This window comes from Anas platyrhynchos, chromosome 8 (assembly GCF_047663525.1).
Source record: "Anas platyrhynchos isolate ZD024472 breed Pekin duck chromosome 8, IASCAAS_PekinDuck_T2T, whole genome shotgun sequence".
Lineage (NCBI taxonomy): Eukaryota > Metazoa > Chordata > Aves > Anseriformes > Anatidae > Anas > Anas platyrhynchos.
This window is the reverse complement of record NC_092594.1, coordinates 24,821,007-24,844,404: the sequence shown is the minus strand read 5'-3', so window position 1 is coordinate 24,844,404 and position 23,398 is coordinate 24,821,007. Positions and strand designations below refer to the sequence as shown.

The window sequence follows — 23,398 nt, the reverse complement described above, 5'->3', positions numbered from 1 at the left end:
TCAAATATAAAATATTTTGAAAGATTCTAGGAGTGGGAGGGGATCTTTAAGGAGTCACATCTCCAATTTTACAGCCTACAACACCTACATACCTCCCCTTCGACCCCCTCAAAGAGATTGTTCAGGTGACATTATCTAGCATTACCTCACCAAATCTGTGAGGATCTTAACAAAAATTACCTGATAGAACTCAGTAAAATTAATTGAATTGACATGATCTATTGAATAATAGAATAGCATTTGATTACCTTTGTTATTGGATTTGCAAGACTGCAGCCTTCATTCACATCCTCATTGATTTTTCTTCCTATCTACCACCTCCGTATCCAACTACACCAAATTCTGTGATCACGCATATTTATATCTGCAATATCTAATTCTCAATTAGAAAGCTACCATCAAAAAGAAATAGCAGCAATTAGGACAAACAAGATTTATTTTTAACAGATTATATATCTATATATTCTTTTATAAATTCAGTTATTCACCTAAGCTGACAAAGATTGACTACTATAATGTATTTTCAATGTAAGGAGGAGGTAATGCAGAATACTGGCTGTATCAATAAAAATTGCATTTTCCTTGATACGATTGTAACAGTGATGACCTGTGGTATACAGCAAGGGATGGAATCTCAGAAGAAAATGAGCCCTGTAAGTTTTCCTGCAACAAATACAGCTTTGACAAACCCCAGTTTTTATTTGACAAACCCCAGTCAATATTTCAGGTTTTCAAAGTTCAACTTGAGAATGAAAAAATGCTGAATAAGGTCAAAACCATTCTTTCAAAGTTCTCATCAAAATTTAACTCTCGGGGATGAAATTTACTCTTGTCATCTGAACTGGAATTAAGGCCATTTCTCTTGCTGAGAGGGAGACCATAATTACTTTTCCAGGCAGATGAAAAAGAATTATTATAGGGCTAGTAAACTGACTGATTCTTGCTGTGTAGGAAGCATGCTCCCAGTGCTTCCAGAAATAACAGTTGTTGATTTGGCTTTTACTACCTTAGCAATAATAGTAATAAATATTTTTAATAACAACTTGTTCTTTTTAATGTTTAGTTCGTACTAAATCAGTCCTTGCAGTGCAGAAAAAAAATGTTTTATTTTATGACTCAGGTTAATTGCAGAGACTTTGGACTTTTACACTGCAGCTTTGCTGCAGGTGCACTCTTAGGAGGAAGCAGACTTACACCAAATATACGTTAGTCAAAATGGCAAGTGGGACAACAGGCATTGTCGATGGGAAGGATTAAGCTCCTGTAGCTTTAAAAGATAATAGATGGTGTGGGTGTTGCTGAATTCCCTTTGTCCATTTGATCATAGCAGCTGTTCCTATGTTGGTGCTATTCAAAAGAGAACTCCCCAAGCACTTGGTTGTGCATCATGGATTGAGTTTTGTTTTTGTTTTTTTTTAGTGGGTTGGCCAGGAAAAGAGAAGTCTTTGTGGGATACTTTCAGACAAGAGTCAGAGCAAGGTTTACTTTATGAAAAACCTTTCATAGCCCAGCACTTTTTTATTTGTAATGCACGGATTTGGTGTAACACAGTCTACCTAAACCACAGCAAGAAGAATCAAAACACTTTTTTTTTTTAAGCCGTTCATTACCAAGGTGGCATTTAGGTAGGATTTTGGTGTAGGTGAAGTATGGTCTCCTTGGAGATTTTCATCCATAAGAGATAGGGTAGAGGATAACAAGAAGTATTTCTTGTGCTCTCTTGAGTACACTTATCATAAATATCCTGTAATGGATTTCTGGTCTTTGGCAGTAACCCAGATTTTAAGATTGCAACTCCTTAAACAATTTTTTGTTTTCCTATTTATAGTTGCTTTACTTAGGTTTGCTTGAATCTAATTGATGGAGTGATCTGAAGACTCACTTTATAATTTAGCATCTTAAAAAAAAAACACCTTTTATTACATCACTATTCCTCTCTGTGATATAGACCATTATCCTTAGAATTTATTTTAGGTCTGTTTCTTTTATAAATATAGCTTATAGAAAAAATACTAGAAAAAAAATATAAAATGTATTTATCCTTTCTTCCTTGTAACACTTTGCTTAAAAAGAAGTGGGATTAAGAATTATAATAGGAAAGATATTAAAGAACTAGGGGAAAATGGATGCTTTGTGAAATGGAATACAAAAAGTGCCTCTATAAACTTAAATTCAAGCAGGATTAAACTGTAACATGCACAAGAGAGCAAAGAGGCTCCTACAATTCAGAAAGAGATGGACTGATCCACATTGTGTTTGCATTTCAATTCAAACTCATCATCTTAAGTACATTCAAAAATGCTGTTTGCTAGAGCGGTTTCTATAGCAGTGTCCTGCTTCATTACAAGTCAGGAGGGCTGATGAACCATTGACTACCAGAAGCTCATTAAAATGTCTGATCCTGTTATGCAATAGGCCAGTGGCAGCCTGCGTCTCCTTTATTGTCCCTCAGTGTAAGAACTGTGCGTCTCAACAAAGCCCAGCTCACAGGGCTTTTACGTCTCTTTTGTGGAGATGCACAAAAATAACTTCATAAACCAGGCTTTGGGTTGTGCTGTGCACTGGTAAGCGTTTCAAGTTCTGCCCTTGGTTGCTGTTCACATATTAAAAGCTCCGGTCATGCAATGAGATACCAGGTACATCTACCTGCACAGGGCTCATTAGAGGCACAGTGCTCACAGACCACTCTGAAGATGCAGACACCTACAGCAGGATCTTAGGTGGACTTTACATGCTGCAGTCCACCTATGTGATCCAGACTGTCCTCTCTCTCCCTGCCCCACTAGCATGACAGCAACTTGGCCCAGCGTCTGAAAGATATTCAGTGTCCCTCTGCCTCTTGCACTTGGACTGTGAGATTTCAGGCTAATCCCTGTTAGATAATAAAACCCTGATAAGAAGATGCCTATCCTTCCCCAGGGGGCTGACCGACTTAGCACACCCCAACATTCACAAAAATATCCACGGGATGAGCTGTTGCTGCCTGGTGATAGCATCCTCTCCTAAGCCTTTGTGCTGAAGCAGTACCACAGAGAGCAAACTATGCATCAGGGATCCAAGAAGGTGCAACACAAGAGGGATGCTAACTCCACAGCACCTCATGGTATGATACAACGTCACTTAGCCAATTGCTCCCAAAATTCACTCATCCTCCACAAATTTGTCTACACTTTCGTGCTTGCCCCATTTTTGATTGCACCCTCAGCTGAGTTAGATCAGCTCACTAATTCTACAGAAAAACATCCACTTTTTTTTTTTCCTGGACTAGTGTGCCAACAGCTTAGTGAATGAGATGGCTCACAGAGGGTTTGCATATGCTAGAGCCGGTACAAGATAACCAAGGGAGGAGAGGGAGCAAAGAAAAAAGGGAGGGGAATGGGACTTCCCAGTTTCAGTATCAGTGAGGCATTACATCACTCATCTCTTTCATGGAGCTCACCCTCATATTTTTCTCTGCAGCATCGCTTCTGGTTTCTATTTAATGACATCTCAGATAAATATAGGAGAGTAGACACCCACCTCATCTATGATATATGATAGAGGCACCCAAATTTTGCTTTCCGTTCTGGGAGATGGATACCAGCTAAGCTGCATTAAGCACCTTGCTTGCAGTCATCAAAGCCTTTTATTGGATTTATCCCAAAGTCCTTTGGAGGAGAAGAAAACAGCACATGGCTACAATGCCTGCAGTAACAGGCTCACTTCTGAAACCTTTTAGATTATTTCTAGTCTAAGGGACTATTTTTGTGAAGTAAGGAGCAGCACAGATGATGCCACTCAATTCAGCTATGTTGAAGGGCTACAGTGATGCAGAGATAATTCATGAAAAATGTTGATCATAGCACCTAATAGCAACTCATACCATGAAACAGTTATTCTTCTTTACATCCTTTCCTCTGCTATACGTACACCACCTTCAGAGAATGTGCTCAGTATTTTTGCATGCCTGCTTCAATCTCTATTTGAAAAAGCTTTGCAAACATTTGTTCAACACCTTATACTTATTAAATATTACTATAGGTAGGGCTAAACATCACTGAATCTGGCACAGTTAACTGTTCTTCTTCACTGGGATAGCTGCTGAGATATTTGAGCAAATGGCATTGCCAAATACTATGGTAGCCAGAATGCTTGTAATTGTTGTAACGTGTTTGTAAAGAGGAAGAACAAGAAGTAGCATTGGGAAAGTGAAGAGAAGCTCCCACATGGTTTGTGAAAAGCAGCAAAATAGCACTTGGGGGGAAAGTGGTGAATGAAGAATGAATTATGGCATCCATAGAATCAGTCTCTGGTTTACCTGCCTCCTCCCCAGTCATGAAAACAAGACTTACTGTCAGAAAATAAACATGTCTGTGTCATTGTTCAGCCCCCAAAATAGCATGCAGAAACCCAAACTCCAATGGATTATCAGATGAAAAAGGAGCAGGACCTTGATTATAATATTAAACATATGGGAATTGAGGCACAAAAGTATTGAGTGCATTTTCAGGGGAGTCCATTTCACTACCAAGAGGTGTAATTTATTTTCTTGGCTCCAATTTCAGATCATAAAAAATTAAATGCCAGTAGAAATACGCTCTTAACTCTCTCACACAAACTTACCATTCATTTTCCACTCCTATGAAGCAGCATGACCTAGGAGCTACCAGGAGTGAAGCTGCATGCAAGTACAAATGTCCTACTTCAATGAGGAAATTAACTGTAGCATCATTTATTGACTGCAAAGGAATTACACAAATGTCAGAAAAGAAGAATTAAAGCTTTTACCTAGCGCCACTACCAACCATACAGTGAAAAGATTCAGGAAAATAAAATTTCTAGAATCATATTTCACTGCAGTACAGTCCTTTCAGTGTGAGGCCCACAAAGTAATTCAAAATGTCAGTAAGCCAACATAATGTAATGATTTTGGTCCTGTGTCCCTTCAGCTGGTCTGTGATTTGCTTGCAGAGTAATTAAACAGCAGTTATCCACTGTGAACACAGCTGATACTCCTGTTTTTAAGTGTCCTCAGCTGCAACTAGTTTCAAATGATGCCTCTCTGGAGAGGGGTGCTTCATGTCATGCCACTGAAGTATAGTCTGAGTTAGGGAGAGTTTACCACTTGAAGTCACTTAAATCAAAATCCCTTTTTTCATTTCAGGATGAGCTCAGCAAAAGTATAAGAAAACAATTTTATCAATGGCGCTCAGTGTAGCAATGGTGATATACATGAGTACCTACGCCAAACTTCACATACAGAAGTACTGTTATCCAGATAGGAAAAAAAAATATGTCAAGAGATCAAGAGCTGAAAGGAAACTAATTTGCAAAAATGCCATATTTAAATTAATATTTTAAAATAAAATACCTTACTGATAAAAGTTTTAAGGGAAACAATATGGGAATGAGCAGTATCTCTTAACTCTGCCAAGACATGCTGCCACTGCTGAAAGGAGGTGGCATGTCTCCTGCACGCTGTGACTCCAAGAGAAGCAAGGACAAAACCAAAAGGGAAGCAAAATACTCTAAAATCTAAATGTTTAAAGATAATGACAAAATCCTTGTACTGTGAATTGTTTTCTCTTTAGTTCGTAATGTGAAACCTACTCAAGGAAACTTCTCATTCACTCATACCTACACAGTTTAAGCATCACAAATGCTGCTAGTATAATAGCTCTCTGTCTGTAACTGGAAAGGCAACTGTGAGTTACTTGTTCTTAATGCTCTCTTGGGTAATAGCTTAAGAAAGGTTTTCTGTTATTTGAAGATATAGAGTGAACTGCTTTAAAAACAGATTGAGACAAACAAACAGACCTTGAAAAACATCCTTAAGTGAAGTCATTTTTGTAAAACTGGTGTCAGGGGTTGCATTCCAGCAAATACAACAGCCCACTCAAAGCTTTATTTTTTGAAAGGCTGGAGAAGCAGTATCTTAGGTAGGGTGTTGTGGGATGGGGATGGTAATAGCTGCCTTAGACACGCCTTTGGTCACTGGCATTCTACACTGTACACTCAGATTTACAAAGAGCTAAAGAGTTCTCTCAAAATGAAGCCAAAGAAACCTGTTTAAACAGCTTTGGTTGAGCCTAGAAGGAACGCACAGTGAAAAAACAACAACAACAAGAAAAAAAAAAAACTTTTTAAAAATAATTAAAAAAAGAACTAATATCGGGAAACATGAGAGAAAAGGTTTTGTTTTCATATCAAAATTACTTGAACTTCTAGAAATTGAAAAAGAAAAATATGAACCATGAGAGACTTGTCTTAGACTTGATCAGAAATTATATTATCATTTTTATCTGTCCCCACAGAGATCACATAGTCACCTTTCCTTGGTGACTGAAGTACACTTACTGGATTTTGAAAGGCAATTATAAAAGGAGGTTATGGACTCCTCATCTGGAATAAAGTAAGGTTGATTTTAATTTCAGACATCTAGCATGTGCATGTGTGAAATTGCCAAATGAAGGAATAGAGATGTATGTGCATTTCATGAGGGAAAGGAGAAAAAAAAATAATTGCCTGCAGGAAAGGGAAAAACTTATTTTAAGAGTGCTACTGCAAGGTGCTGGTATGTAAAAGAACTGTCTGATTTAGCGCAAAGTTTTAGAGCAGACAATTCAAGGTATCACTGCCTGCAGTCACCATCTTCACCTCTTGCTAGAGCTGATGGCCTCTGGGATCACTGCTAGAGAACCTGAGCAAGGAACAACTCTTCCCCCAGCACCAGCAGTAGGAGAGCTGTCTCCAGGAGAGGGAAAAGCATGGGAACTTAATTACAGAAAGCACCTGAAAGCACCTGTGTGTAATAATACACAGGTTCAGTGTCACAGGACACAAAAGGATGGCAGCTTGGGGTTGTGCTACACCCTGCAATCTAACACAAAGGTGGAAGAAAAGCCCTTGCTTTCCAGGGGACTGCTGTGCACCCCTGGGAACACCTCAGCACCAGGTCCTGCATCTACAGTTTCTTTCTGGGGGCTCAGAGACATTGCAAATCTTGAGGAGCTGCAGGCTCAGCCGTGCAGAGCAAGGAATTCGGCAATCTGTATCCATGACTCTGCATACAGGCAGAACTGGCCTGGTGTCAAACACACACACACATTCCTACATGTTAAGAACAGTAAAAGGCTTTAAAAGCAAGATAACGCAAAAACACACGTTTAAAGAAAAACCTTCGGTTTTCCCAACCCTGCTTTCTCCCAGCCTCCCAGCGAGGAGACACACGACTCAATGCCAAAAGAGGCCCTCGGCTGGTGGGACGTGAGAGGCCTGGGGGTACGGGGAGCCAGCGTTAGTGTTGTTTTTCCCTGCTTTTGGACTACATTAGATCTTCTGACTGTCTCCTCAGCACCCTGCGGGATTTGCGATCGCTTCTCTGCAGTCAGCAGCTGGGGCCAGGCTGCCCGGGCTGCGAAGGGAGGGCTCGGTGCTGCGAGCCCGGGTGGGCAGGCGCAGTAAAAGCCATAAATAATTTCAAATACAACCTCTTTTCCGCAGCGAGTTGCACGTGCTGGCGCTAGGGAAGCTGCTCTCGCCTGGGGCCGTGAGCCAGCCCGGCCGGGGCCCTGCCTTTCGGTGGAACAAGAGCGGCATCCAGCGGCCAGGCGGCGAGCTGGGGGCCCGCCGGGCACCGCGCTCCGCCGCCGCCATTTCCCTGCCCGCAGCGCATCTCCCTGAGGACGGGGTGTCATTGCTGCTCAGCCAACACAGCAAAATACAATTTGTGAGCTGCAGTAAATCAGTAATTGAAAGGTTAACCCCTGAGGCTGTGTTGGCGCTGGCCTGAAGAAACTGGGGAGAGGGATTCGTGGGCCATGGCACACATTACACTTGGTCTGAAGGCCTTCTTGAGCTGAGGTCCAGCCCGCTGGAACATGGCATGGCAGCTATGGTGTGTGTAGTTCCCCGGGTGGCTGGAGGAAGGTATGGATGCTGCTGTGCGCACCACCAGATGTAATGCTATGGCTGCTGCAAAGCCTTGCACACGTGTCTTTGCCATATCACTGAAGTGAGTTGCATCATGCCTCCGTACGAGCTATTATTTATATTAGTGAAATTATCACTGGATTGGGTAGATTTGTATCACTTCTTCCCAGCTTGACTGAAGATTTAAGAAGTGTTTTTTCATGTTTGGCTTTAGACATTCACCCTTAAATCATGCATTTAAAGGACAATGAATGGCGCGCTTCTGTTCACATTGGGCTCATCACCATAATACCCCTTACATGGAGGCCAGTCCCTGACAGCCTGCTGCTTCTGGCTCACCAGCTCCTTACAGGCCTGAAGAACACAGGAAATCAAAGAAAAGAAAAAGAAAAAGAAAAGAGAGAAGAGAGAGAGAAGGGGAGTGTTCACTCCAGCAGACCTCTAAGGAGCTTTTACATCCATCTTCCGCTATTCCATTTGGATTTCAGCTAAAGCAATGAACCTGACCCTAACCTGCTAATGACAAAGGCACCTGCAGCAGTCTCATTTCTGCAGCAAACAAAATGCTCTGAGTGAGATGGTGCTATACTGAAAAAAAAAAAAAAAAAAAGAAAAAAAAAAAAGAAAAAAAAAGTTTATATTACCTGCCAAATACATAAAAACAATGGATTAAAATTGTATGCTGTGACATCTGATGGAGAAAAACTGAGTAAACTTTTTCAGTAAGTTCAGAAGAGGTTTCAGCCCTTTAATTTAATTACATTGGCTGTCAAGTGATAAAATGGACATAGGATGGAGGGGTGGGAGAATCTTACTCTGTTGTGGTTAGTATATGCTTTCTGCTAATAAAAGATGTCTGCTGCTACCTCAAATGTATGTATTTTATGTAGACTTAAATTCTGAATGCTGATTTTGTACAGATTTCCCCCCCACACACACACCCTTCTTTGTCCTTCCTTCTCTTCAAATGTCCCAAGCTGGTCCACATTGAAGTAAATGTAAAGCCTCCCACTGACTGCAGTGGAAATTGGATTAAGTCTCTAAAACAACAATTACATGCCTAATTGCTCTTTACTGCTCACTTAAAAATGCATTCTTTGAAACACTACCAATATTTGTAAAGGCTGAGAGTTTAATGTGCCAAACTATTTAGGTTATTTGGAGACCTGTTTTCCACCCGTGCCTGGGGATTTAAATAAATACTATAAAAGAGTGTTATTTACATTCTGCATTTGTAACAGAAGTGTTTATATTGTGTCATTATTCTTCACAGTGATTTTCCCCTAAATACCAAAACTTGCTGCTTTGAAGTCAGTGGGAGATCTGCCATTGACTTAGTTCTGCCTAAAACTGGTGATGCAGGTTTCAGATCATTCAGAAAAAAAGGACAAGTTTTGTGAAAGACCCTTCAAAGAACTCTGCCACTGGCTTTCCTCTCCTGAAGATCATCCCTGCCTACTCCTGTCCTGAGTATCTCTTGAGCAGCAAAAGGTTGTGTGAGTTTGGCAGTGGCAGTAAATAGTAACCGAAATGACTGTGTTAAATCGACAGTAGCTTGGAGAACTTTAACCCCATTCTGCAAGCATCAGTCTGTGCCAGCTCAGTACTCTGAATCGCAGTCCTAGCCTTAAAATGGGTACATACAAAAAACACATGAAAGTGGGTAGAAGATTCTGCAGAAATTAATTAACCATCAGTGATTCTTTACTTGGCCTCCAAGGCTGAAAAAGTAGTCAATGAAGGAAAACAGCACAATTCTCTCCCTCTAAAATCTACTGAAAGAAACACTATAATTAAAATAACTCTAAGTTTCACAAGCATAGCCTGGAGGAGGACTGTAAGATTTGAGTTTGGCTCTGTGCCTAATGACTCCTACAGAAGCTATGACTTTCTTCATTACCAGCATCCCCTCTGCTGCCACAGAGCACCTTCTAAGTATAGAGATTGAAGTTTAGGCATCCTTTTAAACAGGTATAGCCATAGCTCTGCAGACTTCTGGATAATTCTAAATAGTGCTGAATAACATTTTTAGACACCATAGGTAAGTCAGACTTGGGGAAACAGATTAAAATGGTTACAGAGTTTTCTCTCTAACTCTATAGAGGACTGATGAAAGGCATCTAGAGAGTAAATAACCTCAAATATATATATATATTTACCCACAAAACAGCTGATAAGCAAATAAAAATGAGCAGTCCATCAGTATACAAATTAATTTTAGCATTATTTCGGAGGTGTATGCAGATCCTAGAAGATGACCAGACTTTTCCAGGAATTAAAAGCATACACATCATCCTGCTGCTATGTACATCGATGTACACACTCTTCATATTTAAAAGCATTTTAAGAGCATATCTTAATAAGCCACAGCAATTAAAATAAATAGTTTCTCATATAGCATACTGTTTCTCAAGAGCTGATATTAGAGTAAAACGTACTCTTCTACTAATTTGATAAAGGTAAATTTAAGAGCAACCTAGTAAAATATCCCAAAGTTAAGACTGGCATATGAACAGCTTGTTTTCCTGGAATCTTTGATAATTGTAGAAGTTTTTTTTCCACAAAAAACATAGGCTGCGAAGATGGCTCCAAACTCTTATTTTCTTTCTTTGCAGCCCTGCATTTCAACTGTGATTACAGTCAATTTTACCTCAAAAACTTTAATTTTTATGCAGTTTAAACTCTCATGGTCAAGTTTATCTGCAGAGCGTAATTTTCCTTGTCATTACTGTTCGCTTAGCAAGATGTTACTATGATGCTAGAGGCAAACATTTTCAGTACAGCTAAGAACCCTGTGAAACTAGGGCAAAGCTGGAGATTGCTGAACACAGCAAAATGAAAGGACATAAATGTGCGACATAATGATGATGAACTTTATCATATACTATACTGGCACTGGCTCAAGGAAATGCTTCTGGATTAACAAATAGAAGTTATGTCCACATGCCTGCTTAGTTGTAGCAAACAACTCTCTCATCAAACCTATTTTCTTGGCGATGCTCTCCCTGTTGCTGGATCTGGGCAGAATCTACTCACTGCCCATCCCAGCATCGCTGTGGTCAGAAGTGCAATATAAATGGAAGGGTTACATCTGACCAAAAAATTCAAAGACAAACATGGATGTCACACAGCTGTAAAATAAAACCAACAAAGACTATATCCCACAAGCTCTGATGCTGTTATTATTTAACCTTCTGTCCCCCCAGCATTTTTCCAGTATGAAGGGGGATGAGTTCAGAAGCCATTATCCAGCACTCGCAGAGCTGAGGCCCTTTCCCATGGCAACTGGAGATGCAGCTGGCCGTGACCATCCACTCCGCGAGCCTGGCAATCCTACAGCAGCGGTCCACACATTTTTAGAATCTAAGCTTTACTGCAGTATTTTCAACTAAGTGAAACAGAGAAATAAATATCCTATTAATGCGTTGTCAGACTTTGCATGTGTTTGTGTGTGTGCACGCAACTTCTTTTTAAAGTTATTTCATAAGACAAGTCTTCCTAAGGAATTTTTATTGACTAGGAAATACTAATATTTACATTTTAATTATAGCACAAACATTTACAGTCAGATACATCACCTGATCTTTCAGGTGCCTGTGTGCAGGGGCAGCAGCCATGCCCATGAGGCACTGGCTGCAAACCAGGGCTTACACCTGCAGGCAAGAGAGCTCTCTCTCTCTCTCTCTCTTTTTTTTTTTTCTCCTTTTTTGAGATCATGCAGTATTTTTGTAGCTCCCTCTGATTCTGGCTGACAGCTAGAGTCACCCTCTTGCCATCAGTGGCAAGCCCCAAATCAGCAGTCAGGGATGCTGAGCTACTCCCCTTTGCCCTGGCAGGGCTGACACAAGGGCAACAGCACGTTGTTGGGTACTGCCAACCCAACCTGGGGTACCTTGGCCCCCAAAATAACCCACAGGTGCAGCTGGATGTGGCTCTCCTGTCCCTTCCCCAGTGTCCAAAAGCCCCCTGCAGGGATCTTTGCCAAAACACTCCTGGCACACCTCATGCCTCCCCAGCATGCAGCAATGGATGGTGTGGCACGTGTGATGAGCAAGTCACGGCTTTGGCAGCTTTATACCTGTAACAGAATTTTCTGTCCGCACAAACACCAGAAATGCAGCACAGCCTGCCCCTGCTTGGAGCATACTGAATTATAAGGAACTAACTAGAAAAGTACGTAGGGAGTGTGGCATAACACTGTGCAGCATATGGATATTCTGGTTTTCCATGCCCAAATTCTATCTAGCATAAATAGGCTCATTTCTCACTGACATCAAGAGATGCTGTCTTACATTATTGCATACTGAAATTTAAAAGAGGATCATGATCATCTCCCACATCATCAAGCAAAAACTAGTTGTCCGAAGCCAGTCAACATTCCCATAACAGTTTTAGTGTACACCATCAATCTTTCCCCTAGAAGCGATTTTCCCTCTCGCTGTACCGACTGCCCTCTGATGCAGCAGCAGGTTACTCTCTGGACAGCATGGAGACTGTACCTTTCCCCATGGTGCAATGGCTCAGCCTGACGCCACGGGGAGACGTGACAGCTTTCAAAATAGGTAAGCACAGGAGCACCTCCCCTCCTACCAGCATGGCCTGGTCTTCTCGTGGTGGAGGTCATCCCTCCAGGTTCCAGCACGTTTTCCAGCATCCCCATTTCGCTCATGCAGCCTTCCCTGCAGAGTCTGCAAGTAATGGAGGAGCCACATCAGCTGCCAGCAAAGCGCCCTTTGGACTAATGTTTTTCAAGTGGCCTACTGTGTCAAATCCCTAATTGCACTAATGGACCTAATGAACCGAGCCTCCCAGGGGCAGCCACACTGACAGAGTTATTTAAAATTAAACCAAACAAAGTGCTCAGGAACAGACTGCTGGAACAGCCCTGCCCTGGAGGGAGGCAGCCCCTGGGCCCACTTCAGTCTCAAGATTCGCTGATCAGAGCCCGCAGCCCCAAAAGGAGGGGCTGATGAGCTGTGTTGCTTCCTTGTGCCAACAAACAGCAAATACACAGGCAAACCATTCATTTCCTGATGTACCCAAGCCTTATGGTTATTAACCAGATGTCCACTATTTTTAATATCTGTTTTAAGCTGTTTTCCGTGATGATTGCACTGCCTGAAATGGGAGTGTGTAGTGCACAGCTTGCTTTATGGTCCTGAGGTAATTTTTAATTGATGGGTGGCCTAGAACTGGTTGAATGCTCAGAGATATCTTTTAATAATAAAACAGGTTATTTCTGTATTCCTCCTGCTGTAACTACTTTTTCATTTCCATAACTTTCTATTTTTTTAATTCTTGGGCAACGAAAGAGCTGGGACTTTGGCAAAAATGCCTGCAGCAACTGAGGCTCAATGACTAGCCTGCCTTACAGCACGGGTCAGTTACTGAGTTGGTTTTGTTGTGCTGCAGTTGCCATAGAAATTATTTTAAAAGTTGTTTCATCCCACTAAAGCAAACTCTAACAGACAACATCAATTCATGAGTCTTTCACATTTTTCTCCAGTTAGTCTTGATCCTGTCTGTAACTGCAAATATTTACATGTGGGCCAGGATAGTTTATCCTTTAAGTAGCCTTTTTAATAGCAACATAACATCCCTCGCAGATCTTCAGCCCCGTTCACGGAAGCCTCAGCCTGCTTCCGGAAAGAGAATTAGCTGTTAATCCATTTGAGGGGGACAGGAGTCGTCACCTTACTGTCTGCAGAGATTACCTGCTCAGGACCAGAAGCAAAACTGAGGTGGAGTTTGGAAATGGTGTTTGTGAAGACTTGTATTGCCGCTGCCAGACTGGCTTCTTCTGCCAGAGCCTGCAAAGCAAGGAGAGTGAAGGTTTCACAGCCCTGACCAGGTAGCTGCACTAATGCAAGCAAACCCCAGAACACAATGCTGGAAGAAGTGGAAGATGCTGCTAAATGGACAGACCATCCCTACCTGGATGCCCCCACACACACTCATCTCCTCTCCTCTCAAACCACCCATCAGTGGTGTTTGTCCTCCCTCATCACGCAGGTCTACTGTCCAGTGAGGTTCCTCAGCCTTCCTGGGAGGTCAGGTTTTGTACAGCCACCAGCTGTGCTGCTGTCCTCCAGACACTTCCCAGTTTGTCTGGAAAGTTCAGCCCAGTGTCCTGCATGCAGCCTGCCACTGCCAAGCCACATCAGAAAACTGCCTCCCGTCCTGCTTGTGCAAGAGTCCCAGTAACGTCCCACTGAAGGGCACTGGTATTTCTCTTCTGTCTGCAACAGCCCAGCACTAGTGTTCAATTCTTACAAGGATAGGATAGAAAATGGCCTGAAAACATGCTTTACCATCAGCCTTCAGAAAAAGAAACTCCTCTCAGATTGCCATGAGCCACTGGAAAAAAAAAAAAAAAAAAAAAAAAAAAAAAAAGCTGTTCTCCCAGATCCAAGTTCAGGTTCAAACAAAAGTCTCCTACCATGCCCAGACAAAGGAATCACTAGCCTTTCACAGGTCTGCTTTAATGCACTCCTTTGACCCTAGATTCACAACTGCTGCTCCATGTGGTAGCACTTTCTCCCATACGCATAACAAACCTCTGCCCCCCTCACTCTCCCACCCTCCACCTCTGCCCCAAGATTATGGTTGTCAAAGCCCAGTGCCATGGCTGGCAGCTCCTCATCGATCCTCCTTGGTGCTGGGTCAGGTCACCATGAGTTCTGATAGCATTTAGGTGCCCAGAGGCCTCACCAAAAGCCAGATCTCCCCACGCCCGCCTGCCCCTGCCCAAGGCCCAACAATGCCATGGCCAGGGGAGGGCCGCAGGCCAGGCCAGGCCGTGCTGGGCCACAGCTTGCCCAGGACATGGCTCAGGGCAGCACTGGGATCCCGAGCCCTGCTTGTTGTCTGGCTTTGGGTGTGCCATGAAGTTGCTCAGGAGGCAGGTTTGGCCCAGGGACTGCTTTCATACATCCTGTGTGAAGCGGCCTGGCCCGAGGTGCTGTGGGCCAGGGCTGGGAACAAGCACGGGGGATGCCGAGGCCAGATTTATGCAGAGGGTATATATTTGTACGTGGGCTGTAAACACTAACATCGCATTGTTTAAATCAGGAATAAGCAAATAATTGTGTTTACAAGCATAGATATGTACAGCCTCCCTAGCGTGCATCAGCAACAATCCAGAGCTACTATAAATAGCAACATTCCTAAAATCACATCTAAGAAAGCTCTATTGTAACAAAACTTGGCTTATCTTTACTGACAATCGGGTTTTACTATTCTTTGAAGAAGACTTCTAAATAAGACCTTTTGCAGCTGCTACTGTCAGGCAGTAGTATTTTTGCTGCTGGAAGCATGGCATTTAACAGATGGAAAAGCAGATAATGTAATGCTATAGCATTCACAAATAACATTTCAGAAGTGGTAGTCATGGGCTTTAAATAAAACTGGGCAAAGCAGAGCTGAGTCAACTGCAGCTCCTGGATCAAAGAAAGCTCCAGTTGCTTCAACTTTGACAATGTCAAAAACAGCCCTTAAAAAACTACTGGGACAACTTTTAAACCTCATACCTGGAAGACATATAAGTGCCAGTGAGCTCTCCAGAGAGGATGGAGATGGAGAACCTGAGCAGGGGTGCAAGCTGTTGCTGTGCCCTGGCTGAGCGGTACCACCAGGACTCTGTCAGCAAGGCTGCCTGCCCGGCTCCGCTCCTCCCTTCCAAAAAATAATAATAAAAAATAAAATAAAATAAATAAAGAAATGTAAGAAGCTTCCAGCGGCATTTGGTGCACAGGCAGCCCCAACCACTGCCACATCTTAGGAACCCCAAGATCCTTACTTTCACAGCAATGTCTCCCTCTTTAACCTATGCAGAAGGCAGGTGCACAGAAAGAGGTGCAGAAAACAGCAGTGCCAGCTCCTCACACAGAATGTTTTTTGTTTATTGTTCATAAAAGTAGCACATCACAAAAGCATTGCTTGTCTCCCAGCCAAATATAGGGATCAAATAAAGCATTAGCAAAAACCAAATCTGCTGGGCTGGGTGTGTCATCTTTGGCATGTCGATGTAAATATTTGCACCCAGTTTGCCTTTTGACATAACTCCTTCAGTCCTCATTGTGGGATTAAGTGAATCAACAGCCCTTCAGGGCAGTTCCTGATGGAGCCTGCTCCTACCATTTGTATCACATCAGTGGATATCAGCCCTCAGGAAATTATTGTAGCAAGTCAAAATATTCAGTGTGAATGCTGCAGGGAAGTAAGAACTGCTCATACTAAATCCAATTGTTACCTCAACCCCTGCACCTCTTCTACTCAATATTTGTCTTTGCTCCCTGAAAGCTCTCTGCCTTGAGTCTGAAGCTCGCACTGCTGTCGCCACAAAGGGACAGGGGGCAAGAGCAAAGGGGACAGAGAATTGAGTTCTCATCCATCAGACACTTCTGTCTGGCAATCCCCAGCCTGTCATTTGGGTTAAATCCCTTGTGATATTGAGATGTCATGTCTTACTATTCCTTTGAGCTTGAACCAAAGAGGATGCCAGCCTAAATACCATACCTGAATACCAGGGAAGATGACCCTCCAGCCTCCCTCCTACATAAAAAGAAGTGGACCTGGAATTAATTCTTGTCTGACAGTTATTGACAGAGTTATAAAGTGCTTTGATAACTCAGTGAAGAAGACAACTGTAGATGTCACTAAGATAGATGGCCATCTGTTAACATAAATATTCATGACTTCTTTTGCCCTGCTTACAACCCTGGTACATGGGCACTGAATGCCCTGGTCCTGCTGCCCCTGGACATGGCACCCAAGGCTGTGAAATCCCACCAGCATCATGGGCTGGCCCACTCCACTTCCATTCAGAGAAAAGGAGCAGGAAACTACAACTGTCAGCTGAACAGCTTAGCAGCAGAACCCAAAGAAAAGTCGATAGCATCAGGTTTAGTTAATAAGATGAGTAGCCCTGTGTACTGGGAATCTCCTGTGACTGGCTGCAGTCCCTACAGTTCCCTCATGTCAACAAAGGTGTGATCACTGGCTCACTCAAATCTCTCCTGCTGGACACAGAGCTTTCAGAATTCACATATATAACCAAACACTTGCAAGAAAGCCTTTGGTCAGAGCTCCTGCTGGGCCCAGCTACCATAGCTCCAGCCCCAGGCTTTGCCCCATTCCTGGGACTCAGCAGAGGTCCCGTGAGCCCATGGATGTGGGTGGGAGCTTCGCCAGGGCAAGGGCTCAGCATGTTGTGCCCCACGCTGGGTTCTCATGCCCAAGAGGGGCTGCATACATACTGCAGTCACACTGTGGTTCAGAGAAGTTGATCAGAAAAAAGATTTCTTCAGTTCTCCTCTTCAGAAAACTCCCTGGTTAACAGCCTAAGACTCCCAATGTGTTAATTGTAGAAATCAATCATATGCCTGGGGTCTACTTTTGTTTAGCCAAAGTATTTATTGTTCTCCAGCATCTAACTAATGTATGCAAACATTACTTTTTTGTTGTTATTGTCAGTATTCTGACCTTGCAAAAAAACATGATGAAAATGTCTGCTCAACCATATCTATTTCTTCTTGTGGCTCTCTGGTCTGTGAAATTGGAGGGTTGCTTTAGGATCTAGTACTGCTGGAATTTATCTGTTTAGAGAAAAGCATGGTTTAATCTGTGCTTTGAAGAACAAAGCAGAACACAAAAAATTACATAGACTGTGCAAAGAGATTATACAGGAGAAAATGGGACAAAACAGTGTAGGTCAAATTTTGGACATAATCCAACATTGCAAGTTTCTGCTTTATGGGCCCAAATATTTCCTCTTTAAAGTCAACAGTTGTGTCTGGGGGTGGGATTAGTGCACAGGCCAATCCAGCCTTCTACTGCTGCGCCTGTTGGTAACAATGCAATGGGAACGTTTGTCATATAGCAGAAACTTACAGCCCAAACCAGACATTAAACGTCTTGATCTCACAAATGCTGACACATGCTTGGCTCCTTTCACATGAAAGATCTCCTGGAAGCAACACAACTGTGCAAAAATTACAGCTAAGCACATGTGTGAGCAGATATGAATTCACAGTCTATGGGCCCTTTATCCCTACAGGCACAAACCCTTGCATTTCTAATTAAATTAACTCATTTATACCTGTGGGAAAAATCACAGTCCAGTATCACAAAGTACACTGCACAAACACACTGACATTCATAACAACTGATGCGTTAACCAGAATTTGAATAGAATCATTTAAGCATTAATAACATTTCCATCTCTGGAGGTCAAGCCTTTTTACTCCCCTGCGTTTTGACATCCATTAGTAACATAACGTATTTCTAATAGAGACCTAATTAAAGCCAACACACCAAAGTGTTTGTTTGCGTAAACACAAATGGAAGATGGAGATAAAATTAACTCTGCAGTACTGTGAGAGTCTAGCATATGCAGGAGAATCTTGGGTGAAGAACATTTGGGGTGAAGATAGTAGATACATATTCTTAACCATTACACGTACAAAATGCCATACTTGGTGAGAGCACCAGCTCTTCCAAGCCACAATCTCATCTCCTCCACAGGAGGTTTAGGAGAAAAGTGAAAGGACCTCCCTAAATGAGAAGTACATCCCCAGATCATCACCGTCCGAAACACTAAGCAATCCACTTTTGCTCAGAAACATCACCTCCTTATTTTCATATATCAGAGCAAGCGAGCAAAACTAAAAAGGTCAGGGAAGTTAAGTAGGCTGACTTACTCCTGGCCTACAGATATGCAGGGGAGTATTTTTTGGAGAAGTTAGACTGTATCCATGGTTTCAGTGAAGCTACCGTTTAAATTAAAACACAGACATTAGTGTAAACCGATTAATAAGTGATTTGTGCTTTTGTTATTGTGCATGTTGATTTCCTGAGAGGGTTGTACATCAAAGCCCTAAGTGTAGAGAAATGCGTGAAGTCTAGTTCACAAAAAAAAAAATAAAAAAATAAAATAAAATTCTAACATAACTATCTGGTAAACATAGCACTGGTTAGTTTGAAAATAATTTATTTCAATATACACAGAAAAATGCACTTAGATACTTACAGAAGATGATCCAAACTACCATATTTACAGGCTGTAAAACAGCACTTCTAAATAGGTTGGGAGAAAGCAGATGCTTCTGCCTGCTGCAGTGAAAAAGCACCCTCATCGTATAAAAAGATGCATAAAAGAAGCACAGGGACCAATTACTACTTGAAAGCTAAGCAGGGTGTTTTGAAGAATGGCTCAAAGCACAGAAGTGTTTAAATTCCTTATCTTCTGAAAGGCCTTGGTGGGGAGGGGGTTAGGAAGCCTAACATGACCTAATTCCTTATTTCATGAGGGATTTTCTCCCCCTTTCCCCTGACAAGCATGCATATTCACTGCAAAACATAGAATTCAAGGAGGATTGTTTTAAAAAGAATTCCAGAAAACAAGTCATCTGTGTGACTATATAACAGGCCAATGAAATAATTCAGCTGCTAGGTAATGGCAAGCAGAAACTCTTCTCTAGTTACTACCAGCATACATTACCAGAGTTATTTTTCAGCTGGATTGGTTACCTGCTGCACTTCGCCATCTGGCCTCACAAATGGCTGCACCAGCATAAGTGGGGAGTGGGTGCAAGGGGGAAAGTGAAATTACTTCTTTCATGTAAGTTAGAAGTATTCTTTAGACTTACATACTAACAAACAAAATTTACCTGCCTTCTTCTTTTCAGTACTTCTACTTTTGGGGTCTAGTCTTGCAAGCAGCAGTTGCTTTGGGCTAGACCAGAGCCTTACCCCACACTGCATCCTCTCTAGGATAGCAGCCAAAATAGCTAGAACTCTAGGGAAGAAGTGTAAAAAATATGGCAAGCCTAAACTGACCCTTCCCCATCAGCTTCAATTAACCTGCAGTTTAGGCCTAAAACCTAAAACCTAGCCGTTTTAACAAACAGTTTTGTTCACTAAAACCATGGAAGAATCATAGTAGTGTCATTGCTCACATTTTTAACTGCTACTTGGAAGAGTTTTTTGTTTGTTTGTTTGTTTTTAAAAAAAGCTATGTATAACTATTTATAGTATGTATATGATCAGGGAAGGGCAGCATAACTTCACAGAGCTGCAGTAGCTATTGCAGTTCACAAATACATGCACAAACTGCCATACATACAAATTCCGTTGTATTCCACCATTTCACAATGATTACTACAATAAATAAATAAAACAACCAAAAAAAAAATTAACCACAGAAGTACAAAGAAAGAAAAAACAGCCATGGTAGAAGAGCCACAGAAGCAGTGCCACGCAGGCTGCAGCAGTCTGGCTGCTCTCCCAGACAGCCCCATCACCCACCCCACCTCGGTCAAAGTGACAGTGCAGATCCTGGCAGAGAAACATCTCTCCCACGCACAGTTAGTAAACGATGACCAGTCTAGCTGCTTATGCAGAAAGGTTCAAGAGATCTACCATGTAAAATAAAGCTACGTTGCTTGAGCTTTTGATAGCAATTCTCTGAAAGGCATCTCTATAACAATCTATAACGAGCATGACCACATGGACTTCATGGGAGAGCTAACCATGGAGGACTCTCCCAGCCTCTCTTCAGCCTGAGAAAAGCCACGGAATGTTTCTTCCTACACCTATTAACCAACTGGAAGAGCAACTTTGGTCTGGGAGACAAGCAGCTGGATACAGGAGGAGACATCACAAAGGTTCTCAATAATTTCTGTGAACACATTGAATTAAAAATACCTGCTCACTACTTAATACAGCAGCTCTCAAGGGTCTCCCAGAGACAGAAAGGCCTCCAGCATCACCAGGAACACACACAGTCTTGTAGCTACGCAATGTTGTGCCAACTCTACACTTGCCTTCCTCTCTCTCCTAGGAATTAACCTCCTAGAGTTCCTGTGTGTGTTCAGTCTGAAGCCCTCCCCAAAAACATGTTTCATCTCATACATCAGTACACTGCCATATGTAAGTAGGAGCAGACACATGCGAAGTCAGAGAATACTGATACCTTTTTTTTGGGTTATTACTGAAAAGGGAAACGGGGAAACCCCATAGAACATGCCTTCTCCATCTTCTTTTAAAAAAACTCAAGTACAAATAATGTTTTCCTTGAGACAAACTCTTATGATAAATATTTACAGAGTTAAAAAGAAATTCCCTTATATGAGTAGCTGGATGTTTAGACAGTTTGATAGCTCTCCAAGGGAAGCATCATGCCAGAACAGAGGCCATGGCACAGCGCAAGAAGTGCTATTCACAGAACACCAGTTTACAGAGCTTCCCCCCCCCCCCTTCTCCCTCCCCCCCCCACACACAGGGAGAAGCATAGGGGCATATTTTGGTTTGGTTTTGTTTTTAAATGAGACGACACGAAGACTAGAAGTGCAGACCTCAAATCCTTTCAATTACAGAACAGTTGTTAATACCTCTCAGGACTTCACCCAGAATGCGAATCTACTGTCAAAGGAATACTACAAGCAATGCTGTCCTTTACCTTTTTATGGGATTCACTTTTTCCTGCTTACCTGGAGAAACTGTCCACACATTACTGTTTTGCAGTTCAAATCCCAAGGACTGCAGGAGAAACCTAGTGCTTTCTCCACTGCTGCAGGTGTCCCAGGCCTTCATGGACGTTCTCTTCAAGACCCTGACCAACTAAGTATTACACCGGCTAGTGTTGCCAATAAACATAGCAATTTTATTAAAACAAAAATCCCTCTGTGATAAAAATAAAGATGGGAAAGCCTTGTTTTATGTTACTTGCAGTTCAATCAGTCTCAGCTCTGGTGGCTCCATGGAAACAAGTATGAGCAGCAGCAGCCATTTACTGCTGGCTGTGGTGCCAGGTAACGTTCAGTCACCACCCAAACAGGAAACAAAACGAGTATTTTATTTTGAAGTAGCATTTTATTTTCCGTTGGCTTTGTATACTGAGTTTTGGCCTGGTTAACACAAACTGTGCACTGCAGGTAGCTCTAGGGACACAAACATTTGCATGATATGCCTTTGCAATGTCACTGGCTTTACAAAGCACAACTTTACGTAATTTTCAAGACACCAGACTAATGAAGTAGTAATTGCACAAGAACATTGCATTATAATGGCCAAAAACAAAACCAACAACAATACCACATGTGTAAACCTTTCCAGCATTACTCATAAATACAGCATTTACTATGAAATGTTAGGCCATACCCATGCTACCTAACTTGTGTTACGGGGGAACTCTCTGGGCTTACTGTGCTCGTAAACCAAGGCCTGCTCCCAAATCCCCCAGTGACTTCTATAAAACTGCAACTTGGCCTTTAAGCCATGCACTGGTTCTGCTTCAACCAGCACGATCCAGATGATCTGCAAGCAAATTGTGCCAAAAGAATTTGCCCAAACCAAACCACAGATTATCTTCTGGCCTTGTACAATATGCTCTTGATGTTCTCCAACAATTCCACATGGTCTCTGCATGTGATTGCCTGATTTAGTACCAGGGATCAAGTTTTCTGTAGGACAACACAGGTAACTCCTGTTGAAATTAGGAAGGGGGAGCAGGGAGCTCACTGCTGTTGAAATCAAACAGCAAGAGACAGGTTCTTAGACCACTGAGAAATCCACATTCAAATTTTTAAATTAAAAGTTTATGATTTAAAAACGTTACCCTGGAGCTTTAAATTGCTGGATCCTCCATTAGATCATAGTCCATAAGTCTAAACTTCATTTTTTGGATGGCTGCGACCGCACGCACACTGCACATGATCAGTCACAATGCTGAAAGTCCTTCATCACTTGCTGTTTCATAGCCTCTTCAAGCATCTTCCCTTAAGACTTGCTTGCAAATCAGAGGTTAAATGTGGTCCAGACGAGGTCAGATGATCAATTCATATTGTATTCTTGTAGGAGTTTAAGTTGTTTTCAGGCTTTTTTCTTTAATTAATTTCTATTTTAAATTAATTAATTGAGCCTGTATATATCATATGTACATTTAAATACCCCTTATAAGTTTGCTATCTTACAACATGGTTTCAGGCATCATTTTGCTCAGTGGCACAGCAGTCACAAAGAAGGGTGAGACACCCATTTGACATTATCTGGGAAAGTAAGAAACAGGCTTAATAAGCACTGCCTTACTCGTAGTCCACCCTCCACAGCTGCCTACGTGACAGCAGCAAAGTGTGCAACGTGTCTCCTTGCAGCACTCATCGGCCTGTAATAATGGCTTTTGTACACTTTGTAATGTCAGATCCTGACGCTTTATGGCTGAATTTTATACACACACATTGGTATTTGGTCTTCCCATCACAGCTGAGTTTCTGGCACAGCTTTAATAAACCATAAAACTACTTATCCTGAAAGCAAGAGAAGGAGGAGGACAAGAGAAGTATGAACTTGTAAACAGGGAAAGCGAAGAGGCCACAATCCCATCTAACCAAGCCTACAATCCTCCTCAAGAAACTGTTCAAAGCACAAATGCCATTCACTGGAGGACCTCACTATGCTGTTTACGTTTTGTTTCCACACACAGAAAGTC

At 42.2% G+C, this 23,398-nt stretch overlaps 1 protein-coding gene across 1 annotated transcript in view; it reads right to left on the bottom strand.

Moving 5' to 3' along the window:
- SSX2IP (SSX family member 2 interacting protein) overlaps positions 1–4,826 on the bottom strand; it is a 28,328-nt gene extending 23,502 nt beyond the window's left edge. Inside the window, exon 1 of the mRNA XM_021274336.4 lies at positions 4,603–4,826. The gene's annotated coding sequence lies outside the window, so the exon portion shown is untranslated. The remainder of the gene's footprint in view (positions 1–4,602) is intronic.
- Positions 4,827–23,398: the final 18,572 nt, after the last annotated feature.